The sequence below is a fragment of the Euprymna scolopes genome, chromosome 15 (genome assembly GCF_053919585.1).
Source record: "Euprymna scolopes isolate OS-2025 chromosome 15, ASM5391958v1, whole genome shotgun sequence".
Lineage (NCBI taxonomy): Eukaryota > Metazoa > Mollusca > Cephalopoda > Sepiida > Sepiolidae > Euprymna > Euprymna scolopes.
The window spans coordinates 35,147,436-35,163,437 of record NC_136496.1 but is presented as its reverse complement, the minus strand read 5'-3'; the positions used below and the strand labels follow the sequence as shown (position 1 = coordinate 35,163,437).

The following is a 16,002-nucleotide window of genomic DNA, read 5'->3' as shown; positions in this document are numbered from 1 at the left end:
TCTGTCCGCACTTTTCTCAATAACTACATCTTGGAATTTTTTTAAATTCTGCACAAACATTAAACATGATATGAGTAAAAAAGTAACAGAACGGATTTTTTAGGAAAACTCCGGTTGCTCCTCCCTGCCTAGCGGTGCCTTTCGGGTTAAAATAGTTAAAATTGACACTTTTGTGCTTATTAAAAAGAAATTGATTCTTTAGATTTTTATAAAACTTTCTGAAAAGTTGTAACTGACTGATTTCTATACAATTTTGTTTGTCTTTACTTCGCGATGACTCTGGGGTGTGCCCCAGGGGTTCTTTTAGGGCTAATAAAAACACTCCATTTGGGGACTATTTTACCATATTTGCGCAAAATTTTCGGTGTATGTCTATTTAGCAGTTCTGCATGGTGCTGAACTCAAATTTTAATATGATAAGGCCTTGGGGACCTTTGGGGCTAAATGGGGGGAGGTGCAAATAATGGACTTAGTCAGAACTCAAATTTACATATGTTAAGGCCTAAAACTGCACCGTTTGTTCATTTTCATCAGGATTTGACGTCCCCTGGGGACTTTTGAGACTAAATGGGGGTGGGGACAAATGCTGAACTTAGTCATTTTTTTTATACCTTGTTCACCGTGCACTCACAGGGGACCATGCATGTTTCACTTGTTTTTCGTATTGAAAGACGAAATCTTTATTTGGTACATTTCCATCTCCAACCACCAATTGACTGCGAATAACGGTCCAATGCACAGATTTCACATCACCAAGAATTGGCTATCAACTAAAGCTTGCCAATTAATTGAATCATTTTAAAATTGCGAGACAGCTTCATCTTGGAGTATTGTTATTTCTCTAATCGGTATAAATACATGGTCATAAACGTAGTTTATGAACTTTGTTGGACGCATTCTAAGAATTCGGCGGCCATTTTATTTCTACGTCGTTATATCTACACATTACCCTGCAATTAGTACATTTTTATGGAAATCGCCCCAAACGAGGCATGAAGCTACTTAACAAAAATAGAAGCTAAAAAGGAGCTAAAAAGGAGCTAAAAAGGAGCTAAAAAATAAATCAAGATAATACTTCAAGGTTAAAATCTTACCAGCGATGAATGTTAGATTGAATAGATTCAGACCCCAAAAATACCAATTCTTCAGAAACATTGGTCATGGAATGAAAATACTAAAGAAAAATAAGGAAAGCGAGAGTTATGAGACTGCTGAAAATAAACCCAAGAGTCCCTTTCTAATTTCTTTAATGAGTATTAATATTACGAACTTATGCTTATCTTGCAAGTACTTCCACAGCATTTGGTTCGATAAACTAACTGTAATTGTATATCCCTCAACGTAACTACTCATCCAGCTGGCAACCCTAACACTATCCCTAACCCTAACCCCTTAATCATTCAACTAGCAGGAAAGTTCCATCCCTACACTTTAATTGCCATTGCTCCCAGGTCCACTCTGACCAGGAGTGGTAGTAACTGTTAGGGTCCCAACTATGGGTTAAATAGAACCCGACTTAAAAAAAATATATATGTACTCAATTAAAAATCGTTCCTCAAAATAATTAGATTCGGCATTAAATAACCTGAAAAAGATTGATATGCCATAAAACAAAAACAACCAACCAACCAACCAAGAAAATAAATAAATTGTAAGATTTCCGAGAGTTAAATTCAAATTATTAAATATATATATATATATATATATATATATATATATATATATATATATATATATATATATATATATATATATATATATATACCTCAAACCCCTGGCCTTGTGGAGAGGAGACTGAAACCCGCTTTTATGGTTTCAAACGATCCGAAATAACAGCAAGAGGAGACTTGATTCCAAATATTTCTCATATGCTATCTCTCCCCTCATTTAGAAATGCTGGAAGACTTTCTACTCCTGAAATTCCTTTCCTGTTTCTCTGACCGTACCAACATACAGAAATTTAAATGTAATATAAAAGAACGCCTTGCTACCAAACTCCCCACTGTTTTTCCTCTCTATATATGGCCCTTATCATGGTTTCCTCTATAGCTTAAGTGGCGTTATGCGTTGTTTGGAGCGAACAAAAGTAAAAAAAGGAAAGCATGTTCTACGGATGAGAATTTCATAGAAAGAAACCCTGTTCATGGAAATTCCGGTTAAAATTAAACACACGTAGGGAGAATGGGCATTTCTTCGCTGTTGACGCCAACAGAGTTTGAACTACTTTTAAATTACTTTTTTTCCACTGTTGACTGCGATATATCGCTGGCCCTGTGCAGTTCTAGGAGGTTTACTTTTTCGGGCTTTGCCTTCTTCATTTGAGGAGTTAGTTTATTGTAAATCGCCTAATATGTCCTCTACCGGAGAATTACGACGGGGCTGTTCAGGAATTTTTTTTCAGGCCTTATTACTCTTCCTCTGGCTGGCTTTTCAAATACCACTTTCAGACGTGTCAGTGTGTACAGATATTCTGTCATATTTTTTTATTTTTATTTTTCTTGCTGTGGGGGAGGGAGAGAGATAGATAGATAGATAGATAGATAGAGAGAGAGAGAGAGAGAGAGAGAGAGAGAGAGAGAGAGATTAATACCTTCTTGAAGAACATCCAGCGGGGAAAGCTATTTTTCAAGATGGCTACGCGGTACACACGTGGGGGCCGGATAAAACCAGCTAGACGGGAACGAAGGAATATCTAACATTTGTATCTGATAAACGCTGATAAAGCTTCCTAATCTATATCGCTCCGTCGTGTCGTTTATTACGCATAGGCGTTTGTATTTGTGCAATGGCAGCTGAAATCGTCTCTTGTAGCACAACATGGCGATTGGGCAATCAACGAAGCGGCAAATAAACGCACGTATGATGATGAACGATTTGTTTGCACCTGTCAATTGGTCAGTTCTGTTCGGCGTCCCTTGCTTTGGCCAATTGGTATTTATTTCTGTTCTGGGTTCGATATGCAGATCTAAGGGGTTCACCCCGCCGTCGGCGTCGTGAGGCATGGCGTGACACTGGGGCGAAATCGTTGGGTGCACGCATCAGCAGAGTCCATTGAAAACCGGAATGCTCAGCTTCGTGGAAGCGATGGGCCGTGGTGTGGCTGGAAAGGGGAAAAAAGGCACGTTAAAGCGAGAAGCACACTAAAGAAGAGAGAGAGAGAGAGAGAGAGAGAGAGAGAGAGAGAGAGAGAGAGAGAGAGAGAGAGAGAAGGAAATGGGAGCGAGGGGAAATTAATGAGATAAAGGAGATTTGCAAAAGAAGGGAAGGAAAGAAGGCAGGAGAAGAAAAAGGAGATAGGATAAAAGACAGAAAGTAATGGAAGAAAATGGGGAGGGCGTGGGATAGAAATAAAAAAGAAAAGAAAATAGAAAGAAAGTACTAAAAGTTATGTATCTCTCTTCAACAATGGAAGGCAACAATATAAGACAAAGAAAGAGAAAATGTGATTGAAGAGACAGCCCCACTAAATTAAGAGCAATGTAATAAACTAACGCTTTCTTAAGGTGATAAGGCAAACCTTGAGAGAGTGGACCTCCTAGAACTGCACAGAACAAACATCATATCGCAGTTAATTGGGAGAAGGCTATTTCAAAAATGGTCCCGACCCTGTTGACTTTGGTGTCGAGAAAAGGACAGAAAAGAAAAAAAAGATAAAGAAAAAAAAAAGAAAGAGATGAAAAAAAAGCAGATAATCAAAACGAAAGAAAGAAAGAAGAAAAAAAAAACACTTGGAAAGGAAATACGAAACGAAGAAAGAAAAAACAGAAAGCAACCCAAAAGAAAGAAAAATAACGGGGGGAAAGTTAGTAATTAGTTAATGAAAAAGGTAAAGAAAAAAAAGACGAGAAGGAGCGAACGTAAGGAGGAAAATAACGATGACAGATGAAGAAAAAGAACATAGGATGAAAGATAGGAAATAATGGGGGAAACAGACAGAATAAAGAGAGTGAGATATACGAATAAAGGAAGATAAAGGTAAGAATTGAAATGGATGGCTCTCGTCTAGGAGAAGCCCCGTGTTTTGACAAGCTTCTGGGTTTGTCCTTTACTCCTGATCTGAAATGGAACACGTACATCAAGTCTGTTGCCAAGGTCGCTGGAAAGATGGTGGGATCCTTCTACCACTCCAGAAGATATCTCACTACTGATGCAATTCTCTATCTATATAAAAGCCAAGTACGTCCAAGGATGGAATACTGCTGCCATATCTGGGCAGGAGCTGCTAAAAACAGCCTATCCTGCCTTGACAGAGTACGAAATAGACTTCGTGGCTTAGTGGGGGATGCCCTTTTCTCTACCCTGCAACCTCTTTCCCACAGAAGAGACGTTGCGAGCCTATCCTTGTTTTATCGTTATTCCCATGGCAGGTGCTCGTCTGAACTCCAATCTCTGGTCCCCCCTCGCCAATCTTTCATGAAAAACACCCGTCTAGCTGAATCCACTGTGAAAAATTTCCCCCACTCTTTATCTGTGCCTAAATGAAAACGTGGATTCCATGAACAAAGCTTATTTCTTAGAACTGCACGCCTGTGGAACTCTGTTCCGTCTGCCTGCTTCCCACCTGACTACAACTTGGATGTCTTCAAGTCCAACGTTAACAAATTCCTAATGAACCGCTCCCTTAAGTAAACACTTCATCAAATCTCCACACTAACGTATTGTACTTGCAATAACTCTTATCCCTGAGGGGCTTCCGGGCCTTGATAAGTTGTGACCACCGTGTAAAAAAAAAGAAGAAGAAAAAAGTACGGAAAGTTATTCATCTCTCCCCCACGGCGAGAATAAAAGCAAAAGGTTTAGAAAATGAAATTGAAAAGCCAGGCCCTGTAGAGGAAAAAACACTTCGCCCTGGAAAAAATGCAACTACCCCCTCTTGAAGTGGAAAGGACAAAACCTGGGAGCGCGAACCTCTTAGGATTGCACAGGGCCACCAACATACTACAGTCAGGAGGGAAAAAGCTAATTGACTTTGGTGTTGAGAAAATGAAATGGATAGAAAAAGATAGAGAGTAAAGGAAGGAAAGAAGGAAAAGAAAATAATAAAAAGAAAAAGACGAAAAAAACACTAAAAAAATTAAGAAAAAAAAAGAAAACGATGAGAAGAGAAAAAGACAAAGAAAAAGAAAAAAGAAAGAAAAGATAGAAAAAGAAAGAAAAAGGGATGAAGGGTGTTTAAAATTGTATAGCCGAAAACACATCCTATAACACGGTTTGATGGGAATTGAGTTTTCCCAGAAGTTTCTTTTGCACATGCGCGAAAAGATGCGTCAAAAGTAGTTCCAGTTTAATTTTCATAATGTTAAGACGTGTTGTGTTAGGTCTCTACGGGAATCTATTCGAGAGATTTTTCCGCCTATCCCGAAAGGTATTCCAAGGGAACTCATACGGCTGTGGTTTAATGCCCTTAAATGGGATCTTGAATTATTTTCTCTGTTTGAGAACTTCATAAGAATGATCATATCCTTCCCGTCATAAACTTTATTGAATTTTTCCAACTTTATTGAATCTTTCAAGTTCAATTAAGTTTAAAACGTTCAATTTAATTGAAATTGAACTTTTTCAATTTAATTGAACTTTTTGAACTTTTTAGAACTTTTTCAATTTAATTTGAACTCTTTCAATTTATTGAACTCTTTCAACTTAATTGAACTTTTTCAACTTTATTGCGATGAGATTAATCGCAAATCTAACAAGCCTGTATTGTTTCTGATGGTGCTTATTTCGATCAGTAAATTTTGTTTGAGCTGAATTTAAAAGTTAAAAACCGCAAAACGTTTCTGTCAACCTAATCGTAAAGTGCACGTCCTACTCACAATATTGAGAAAGTTGATTAAAGATTTTCAAGAAAAGTATCCTATTGGATATGGCCGAAGAGAGAGGACATGAACTGTTAACAAGGTGTGGATTTTGTCCGGTGAAAGAAGACGAATGAAGGAGGTTGTGCTGACGTCATATCCAGTGTTGTGGCATGATGTCAGTTAGCATGATTTCACAATGCAATACGGTCAGAATGTTGTTCCTATTTACAATGCCTGCCCACAGGACAGAGTTAGACACCAGAGTCGTTTTTTAATGTGGAGAAAAGGAACAAAAATAAAAATTGTCTCAGTCGTGAAAGATTTCTAACATTTATCAGTCAGATGCTACCAGTGTTACATAACTACTTTCAGAAAAGCAATCGCGGAATAGGGTGCGAAAAAAGGATAGAAGGTATTACTTTTGGAACACCTCTCGTAAAAGCGAAATGAAAAAAAAATGTAAAATGAAAGAAAAGAATTAAATAAAAATACGACAAAACCAAAGATGATAAAAAAAGAAAGAAATATGGACAAATGAAGAAAAGAGAAACAAGAAAAAAAAAGAGGAAGAAACGATGGTCGGTTGTTTTTGTTTTACGGCATATCAACCCTTTCCAGGTTATTTAATGCCGAATCCAGTGATTTTGAAGAACATTTTTTTAATAGAGTATATTTGTTTTTTTTTTTTAAGTCGGTTTCTATTTAACCCATAGTTGGGACCCTAACAGATACTACAAGTCCGGGTCAGAGTGGATCTGGGAGCAATGGCAATTAAAGGGTGGCTCTACACTCCTCAAAGCCCGCAAGCTGGGGCCTCACCATCGGATATAGTGTAAGGTCATATCCAAGACAAGAAGGAAACTAATGAATAAATTACAGTATTAAGTATATAAAGTAGTGTTGGAATAATTATCGGAATCGGGAATCGGAAAAAATCGGAAGATTTGGGGGGAGGGCATCGAAAAAAATTGATACCTATTTTCCGATGCCAAAACGATTCTTTTAATTTTCTTTTTTTATTTGATTTTGTTTAAAGTAAACTCTTCCATTGCTGGTAATAATGATAAGACAATGAATATATATTTAATGATGAAAATAAAGATAAGCAAATTAAGGGAAAAGTAGGTAGGCAATGGAGAAGAACGGTTGAATAATGACAACAATGACAACGAGGTTTCTGTCTAAAAGAGAAAGTAAATAAAAGAAAGGAAGAAGAAGGAAAAGAAGAAGAAAAAGGAAAAGAAATAGAAAAGGCTGAATGAATAAAACAAAAAGAATATAACGAAAAGGAAAAAAATCACGAGAAAAAGAAAGAATTATAAAGAAAAGAACGAAAGAAAGCGAATAAGTGAAATTGATATCTATAATATAAAGCTGAACGTCTGTGTGTGCGTCTGGTCACGACTTGGCCTTTTGGTCAAGATCAAAGTATGTGCCTAAGTTTTTTGTTCATCGTTGATTTTTTTTCTGTATTTTTTTTTAACATGAATAAAAGATTTAATATCTCAAAGTGTAGTATCTGTTCCGGCAGATGCTGCACTTAAGATAATTTGTACCAGTCAATGGAGGGGAAACCCTCTATACTGGGACAATTATTATTTTTGGTAACCAGAGTGCCCCCTTTTTGCCTACTTTAAGGGGAGCTGGTTTTTACTTCACATTAAAAACGGCCTTGTGCCTAATTTGCTCAGTGGGGGAGCAAATAAACACCATCTGTTCTTCAGATGCTGCACTTCTATTTCTTGTTCCCTTTCAGTGGAGGAGAAATCCTTCACGACTGAGACAATTTTTATTTTTGTACCTTTTCTCCACGTTAAAAAACGACCCTGGTGTCTAACTCTGTCCCGTGGGGAGGCATAGTAAATAGGTACATAAAATGATAGAAGATGTATCGAGACACAGGAATGGGTATGTTTGATCTGGCATAATGATGATTCATTGTGGGGTCTGCGTACGCGCCTGGTCCACAAAGTATGGAAATAAAAAATGAAAAAAAAAAAAAAACGTTTACAAGTGTTTTTGATATAGATGTACATAATAATACTTTGATAAGTATGTTTTAACTTAAATAGGGATGGTATAATAAAATTGTGGCGTCTGCGTTCACGCCTGGCCTCCAGGGAATGGAAATAGGCACAAACTTTAATAAAGACTTTTCATATCTATCTGCGTAAGTATACTTTGATAATTATATTTCAGTTTGAAGAAATGTGATATAATAAAATTATGGGGTGTTCGTTCGCGCGTGACCTCCGTAGAATGGAAATATGTCACAAAGTTTAACAAGGTTTTTTAATATAGATCCACAGAATATTGTGATAAGTGTTTCAGTGTGAACAGGTATGGTATAATAAATTATGGGGTTTATCTATTTTATTTTTACTTTCATCATATTTTGGTTTGGTTTTGATACCCCCAAATTCGAAGCAATCTATTTACAGCCGTTCCTTTTCATAACCTATCATACTTTGATAAATCAGAGTCCATTTTCTGTAGGCTGTTTTTGAACACAGTCAATGACGGGTACTTTTGCTAGTAAGATAATAAACGAAAAAGGAAGTACGCAATGGAGACTAAAAAGAATAAGAATAAGAAGAAAGGATAAAGGAAAAACGAAGAAAAAAAATAAAAGAAGCAGTAGAATATACCATAAGATAAAAAAAGGCGTAGGAAGTAAAAAGAGAAAAAGAAGAAAAAAAAATGATTAAAATACGAAAGAAAAAAAAAGAATGAATGAGGGAGAAATGACGTTGGTGATGAATAAAAATGAAAAATAATGTTAAAAATGATCGTATCGAAGTAAAAATCAATCAATAAAATAAATATTAAACACATAAAAAGGAAACCGAAGCTAGATAAAAGAAAGGAAGCAAGAAAATATAGTCTGGAAGGATGAGAAGAAGAAGAAGAAGAAGAAGAAGAACAACAACAACAACAAGAAGAACAAGAAGAACAATAATAATAATAATAATAATAATAATAATAAAAAAAAAACAAAAAAAAAACAACAACAACAACGAAGAAGAAAATGGTTTCACTTTTTTCCTCGTTTCCGGACTCGCAAGCTCGTTATTTCTACCATTGCAATCGCCATTTTTTTTTTGGTCTTGCTCCCTTTCGCCTTCTTGTGATCATCGTTTCTTTTGGCGCGACCATTTTTACCGTTTGTTATCCAGCAAGCAGTGGAAAGCTCATAAAAGAACAATGTCGCACGTCCAATACAACCTGCACGGCAACATCAAAGCGGCCACCGGCCACGTTCCGTTTTGATAGCCACCCATGTTTATTCCGTTTGATGTGTGTTTATTCGTCCATTGCTGGTGGATTGATTGACCGATGGCCGGGGAATGCCTGGCCATTGGAGGAAGGAGAGGATGATGCCGTTATGTTTGGTGGATAAGACCGTTGCATAGAAAGCACGGCTAGGTTGATAGCGAATAAAAATAATAAATAAATAACGGCATAAAAGATTTGAATAAAGAAAAATAAGGTAATAGCATGTCGATGCGATAATGTGTTGCAAGCGCCTGCATCACGGTCGGTCGGAGGCGTTATAAGGTCACGTGGCCGGCCAAGGAGAGACATCTGTTTTTTGTTGTCGGTGCGTTATGGTACGCAGGGTAGTTTAGTGTGGAAACGCTATTTCATCTGCCCGTCACGTGAGCACATTTTGATATGCTTCGTACCTTTTTGTTTGCGTAGTTTCTCTCTTTGCTTTCTCTTTTCCGTTTTTGTTAAATCAACGTTTCTCTTAAAAAAAAAAAAAAAAAAGACGAACCTAAAAATAAACAAATAAAAACAAAGCGTTTATTTATATTAACCGCATGAATGAATATTATTACAAAACATGACAACAACTACAGAAATATGTTCGCATAAGCTGTCGGCATGAGTTACATCCAAGCAGAAAACATATATACAAATAAAATTCATGGTAATATCTGTCTATAATTTCAGCAATGGACCGACCATCATAGAGCAACAAATAAACAAACAAAAGGAGAGCAAAAAAAAAAAAAAACACAAAACAAAACAAAAAACAAAAAAACAAAAAACAAAAAAACTGAACGTTTAAAAAAAGCTACTAAAACTGGGGCTTAACTTCACACTCCACTGCAATTTCACGGGGTTTCCGATTGTCAGAGGTGTATTAATACATTCTTAACGTCTCTTTTCATTTGAATACAAATTCAAACCGAGTACAAAAAAGAACACAGAGAAAATTAACGACATTTTTTTTTCAAATCAATACGGTGTGATGTCACAACGTTCCATCACGTTTCGTATACATGATGAGACAATGTTCATATATATACTTTTTCCTCCTAAAAATATTAAATACACACATTTCTCCTCATTTATTTCGTTTTAAATGTTGAACATTACTTTACGGAATAATGGATAAGAATGTGAATATACTAGTAGAAATAAATGCATAAACATATTATCAAAGCTGAGCAAAGATATTTCGGTGGATTTGTTCGACCATATTCCCTTGCTAAAAATAAGCTTTGTTAAGTTCTGCTTAATAAAGTTCATTTTTACCAAACAAATATTGTCGAATGAATCGACCAAAATATCTTGGCTCAGCTTTGATAGTGTATTTGTGCATTTATTCCTACTAATCTATTTCTTGAATTTGGAAAATGGCGATTGATAAAGTACTAGTTATAATCACTCTTCTCGATGTTGGAGGTTCAATCTTAAGTGCTGGCCATATTAGGAATACAATTGCGAATTACACAAAACTTTTATTCTGTCATGGTTAACGAAACGAGAGCATACTACCCGTGTGTATTAAATAAACAGTTTAATTCGAAAATCTCTGCAGATTTTTGAGTTCGGCAAACAGATTCAAGTGTTCAACAAGATGCCATTGAAGAAAGTCATAAGTTACACCAGTTGAATGAGAACAGTACAAATAATTCAAATAATACAAACAAGGTAATTAATAGTTCGATAAGAATAGTCCATTTTGATTTCGAGGGTGGGTACAGGAATATATTTGTTAATTAAAAAAAAAATTGGAAGCGTAAAATAAAGTTTTTATAAATAAACGTTTTCACATACCTGTAAATTATAACCAAATGTTTTTAATGTAAATTTCACGGTTTTTTTAATGGAAAATCACGTTTAAGTTGTAAGATATACCCGCCATATTGTTTTAACGTTTTGGTTGGTTGGCGAGATTGCTGGCATGAGGTTTTCTCAGCCAATCAGAATATGGCAAGGTTTATGCCTTGCATCGACACCAATTTAGTTAATCAAATATGTTCAGAATATTCTACTTACGTTTGTAGGTAAGAAAAGGATTATAACGGCCGAAGCGAATTACGATATTAATATAAAGATTATTATTTTTGTATTCATATACTCTATTCTATAAACAATTTTTTAATACTTAATAGTAAAACTATACATTTATATACAACATATTCCTCCTAAATAGATTTGCTCAGTTTTACGATTGTACTATTCGTCCATTCTTAATTTGAAATTGTTTCTTTACTTTCAGAATGTCAGTATGAGGTTGAAGATATACGTTGATTTCGTTCACTGCTTTTATACAAATGGAAACTTTCCTTCTGCAGTCCTTAGAAAATTGAAATATTGAAAGAACCTGGTGCAAGTTCTTTTCTCTTGTTCTACTAATAATTTTGAGAATGTGTTATAAGATTTTGTAGTTGTCGATCTTTACACATTGACGTACCAAATCAAAATGCATAAACGCGTTTGTACGCATGTCGTCTGCGCATACATTATCCTGAATAAAAAACAAATGTCGTCTGCGCATACACTATCCTGAATAAAAACAAATAATTATATTGTGGACCAATCAGAAAACTTTCTAAATTTATTTGAAATGGTCTTTCTGGCAACTACCTAAATCTTTTAAAAGCCAGATTTTTTCTTCAATAAACAAGTGGAGCCCAGTTGACCCGAGTCTACAGATCGGTGTCGATCTTCGGCAACATCTTCCCACTCACGTACACGCAAACATTTCCAAACATACAGACACACACAACTCATAGATATTATCGTCTGTCAGTATGTATCAACTTTATTTATTGAAATATACCCAACGTATCACTAAAAGGACATTTACTCTTATAAATAACTTTCAATGAATTATACTTTATTTAACTGAGCAGAGAAGTTTTTATAACGAATTCCTGACCTCTGAAACTCAGAGCTCTTAAGTGATCGATCCAGACTTTTAACTTCCCTCCCTTTTTTTTTTACAAAAACTCTTAAAATATTCAAGAACATTCTATGTTTTTACTATTGCTGTAGACTCTGTTTTAAGCACACAAAATATCTCTTTTGTGAATAAATGCATTGTTAACTCATTATTTTGTTTTGTTTAACGTTTAACAATGTCTCTCGTATTTCTCACATTTGTTTATGAAACCTGCAATATTTCTCTAAATTTGGCTCATCTCTAAAACACATCGCCTTAAACCACCTTTAAAACAAACCCCTCAAAACCGGCCTGCACATATACTTAAAAACAAATGAACAAAATCCTTCGCAACCAGATCCATATTTGCACTATCATCAGGATAAACCCTAATAAGACAATTAAAAGAATCATTTTGGCATCGGAAAATAGGCATCGATTTTTCCGATTCCGATACCCATAAATCTTCCAATTTTTCCGATTCCGATTTCAATAAATCGTCCCAACACTACGTTATATACCTAATACTGTAATTTATTCATCTGTTTCCTTCTTTTTTTCTGCTTCTGTTTTCTTCTCCATTTGTCCATATTTCTTTCCTTTTTTATCATCTCCGATTTTGTCGTCTTTTTACTTAATCTTTTCTTTCATTTTACACTGTTTTTCATTTCGCTTTTATGAGAGGTGTGTTAAAAGTAATACCGTCTGCCCTTTTTTCGCACCCTATTCCGCGATTGCTTTTCTGAAAGTAGTTATGTAACACTGGTATCATCTGACTGATAAATGTTAGAAATCCTTCACGACTGAGACAATTTTTATTTTTGTTCCTTTTCTCCACATCAAAAAACGACCCTGGTGTCTAACTCTGTCCTGTGGGCAGGCATTGTAAATAGGATCGTATTGCATTGTGACGTCATGCTAACTGACATCATGCCACTACACTGGATATGACGTCAGCACAACCTCTTTTATCTGTCTTTCACCGGACAAAAATCGCATCTCGTTAACAGTTCGTGTCCACTCTCTTCGGCCATATCTAATAGGATGCTTTTCTTGCTGTTTATTGAAAATCTTTAATCAACTTTCTCAATATGGCGAGTAGAAAGTGAACTTTACTTTCAACAATCTCGATATGATCAGGTTGACAGAAAAGTTTTGCGGTTTTTAACTTTTAAATTCAGATAAATATATCTCGGCTCAAAAACAATTTTATTGATCGAAATAAGTACCAACACATTTTTTGTCAACGCAAAACAAGTGTATTTATGACACTAACGTAAAAATATTGCATTCTAGTGGTGATCAAGTTGCTGAAAGTGTTTTTGACATGGCTTAGGTTTTTGGAGCGTTTCATCCGCAGAAAGTTGTCGAGATGCTTGAAAAAGTGGCAATCGCGTGGGTGAGAGGACTGGATAGCATGGAGAATGTGGGAGAGTTTCGTAGCCAAATTCGTTCAACTTCTGCAGGGTTGGTTTAGTAACGTGCGATCAGGCATTGTCATGGAGGAGAATTGGGCCTTTTCTTTTGAAGTCTAATGCTGGGTGTTGTTGTCGAAGTTTCTGATGCATTTCATTCATTTGTTGACACAATTGTTTCGATTGCATAAAAAAACTGTAATGAATAAGACCCGTCGCAGATACACAAACAGTCAACATGATCTTCTTTTGTTACAAAACATCGTTAAGCTTCGTCGGCGTCTTACTACTGAGCTGAGTGTCGCCGGTTATTGTAAAGAGCCCATTTTTCATCACAAGTCACAACTCGGTTGAGAAAAAGTTCGTTCTTGTTGCGTAAAAACAGGCAGATGACATATCATAGTGGCGTTTCTTTTGGTTGTCGTTCAAATCGTGAAGCACGCATTTGTTAAGTTTTTTTTTGTCTTTTCAATCTCTCTCATTTGGTTGAAAATCGTATAATACGTTACGTTTGATTCAGAAGCAAGTTCTCGAACAGTTGTGCGTTGATTGGCTTAGACTAAGGTTCTTAATTGACCATCGTTAACATCCGATGGCCAATCACTACGCTCATCATTTTCAAGACTTGTCGCCGCCACGAAATTTCTCGAATCACCATTGTACTGTGCGTTCAACAGTGGTTTCTGGATTAAACGCTTCGTTGATATTAACAATCAACTTAAAATAAAACGATAAATGTTTTTTTTTAAATTAAAACAAAAATACATATATTTTTTTAATATTCCAAACGGAAAACAATACTTTTTTAAAATCCAAACGAACGATTTTATTTCGCTTTAGCAGCCTAGAAAAACCGCAGGTTGGGCACATGTGCAAACGAAACTTTCTGAATACGGGAAAAAGCGAAAAAAAAAAAAACTGGCGTCAGTGTGGCCTGCTTGCCATACTGAAGATTTACTTGCAGAGGGTGTTTATTCCGATAGCTGTTCTTAACATGGAGAGGTTTATTCACAAAGCCGTTGGGGTTTTTATTCAATAAGCCGTTCTTAACATAGGGAGGTTGGAGGTGTTTATTCCGAAAGCCGTTCTTAATATTGGGAGGTTAGAGGTAATGCCTCTAAAAAAGCAACTCTTTGCAGGCAATTACAAATATACAAAAATTTAAGAGCAAGCTGGTTTAATTCTTCTTTTTAATGGAGACTTTCTTCAATTACAGGTATTCAGTAAAAGTAGTGCACTGTGGTCTGCTGCAAAACTCGAACAACGTTCACGCATGCTCCATGAACAACTTCCGTTTATTAACGAACAGGGCGGACAATTCAAAATACTAGAAAATGTAATTGCACACTGAATGCGTTAATACTAACAAAAATACTTGTCGACGGTAAATTTAAAGGCGGTATTCGTAAGTAGCGAGCCGGATTATCCCTATATATCCTTAAAAGTCAACATTCTAAAGGTAGGTTTTCGGATGGATTAGCAGCACACATTGACCCTTAATTTGCTATATTAATTTGGTAAGAAAGTCTCTCTTTTAAATGCATGTATCCCAATATAACGGCTACGGAAAACACGCTGTATTCAAAATGGTTCAAAATTCGAAAATTCACCCAATAAGTGTAAGGAATTGTCGCAGTGACGCTTATTGGGGGATTACCATCAGTATTTTGTTTATTTTTTTGACGCTCCGAAGACAGCGTGTTTTTGCCAGCCATCTTGATTTCCTGTTTTACTTAGCAACTCGACACTAGTTATTTTGGAACCAAATAAAAGTTTAGAATCCGTTAAAACACACAAACTTACCTATGTAGGAAGAAGAGGAATTTATCTTTCTTTTGGTAAAATTCTTTTGCGTGCTTAAGCATTTATGGACCGCGCTATTTTTAAATAGTATTTGCAAGTTAAATCAAAGTGTTATATCTTTTTTGTATTAAATTATTAAGTGAAACTACAGAATAGTAACAAAACACTCTCCTTTCCCCATGTTAAGAATGGCAATCTAAATAATAACGTTATTATTTCAGCACGGTTCAATAAATTCATAAGTACCTTCATTTTTTATGTATTTTAATTTTTTCCACTTATTTTCGTTTGTTGGCTTCTCTGCTAAATCCCCGAAAATAGTTATCCATCTATCTTTCGGTTTTGTCATTAGACGTTATCTACTTCCGATTGCTTTTGGGACATAGTCAATAGACTAAATTCAATGACGCCAGCAGGTTACATGACTTTACGTCCTCGGCCTTCTTAATATTACGACGGCCAAGTGTCATCCGTATTTCATTTATCTCCCTTCTTTCACTATACGAAATTCACCGCTCGTTCCAGTTAGTATCATCCGTTTTCAGCCACTCTCAATGTTTCTTTACTGTTTTCTGGAGATGTTTGATCAAGTGTTTTTAGTTGTTCCATAAGCGACGTAAAAATAGATTTGCAGCCTTTCGCTCCACATTTCCTCTTGCGTCAATGATCAAATAATGGCATTCGACCTTCCATACTTTATCTTGAAACTGCTGTACCAGATCTTCATTTCCTATGTTCTGCAGCATCAATTTTTTTTTCCGATAGTACTGTTAATTCGTGCCGTGTTCTCTCTTTCTTTTCTTCA

The 16,002-nt window shown here is 35.8% G+C and overlaps 1 long non-coding RNA gene across 1 annotated transcript in view; it reads right to left on the bottom strand.

Annotated features, from left to right (window-relative positions):
• Positions 1–2,557: 2,557 nt before the first annotated feature.
• The window catches only part of LOC145294231 (uncharacterized), a 42,931-nt gene continuing 29,486 nt past the window's right edge, over positions 2,558–16,002 (bottom strand). The window contains exon 3 of the long non-coding RNA XR_013869849.1: positions 2,558–3,100. This is a non-coding gene — a long non-coding RNA (uncharacterized LOC145294231). The remainder of the gene's footprint in view (positions 3,101–16,002) is intronic.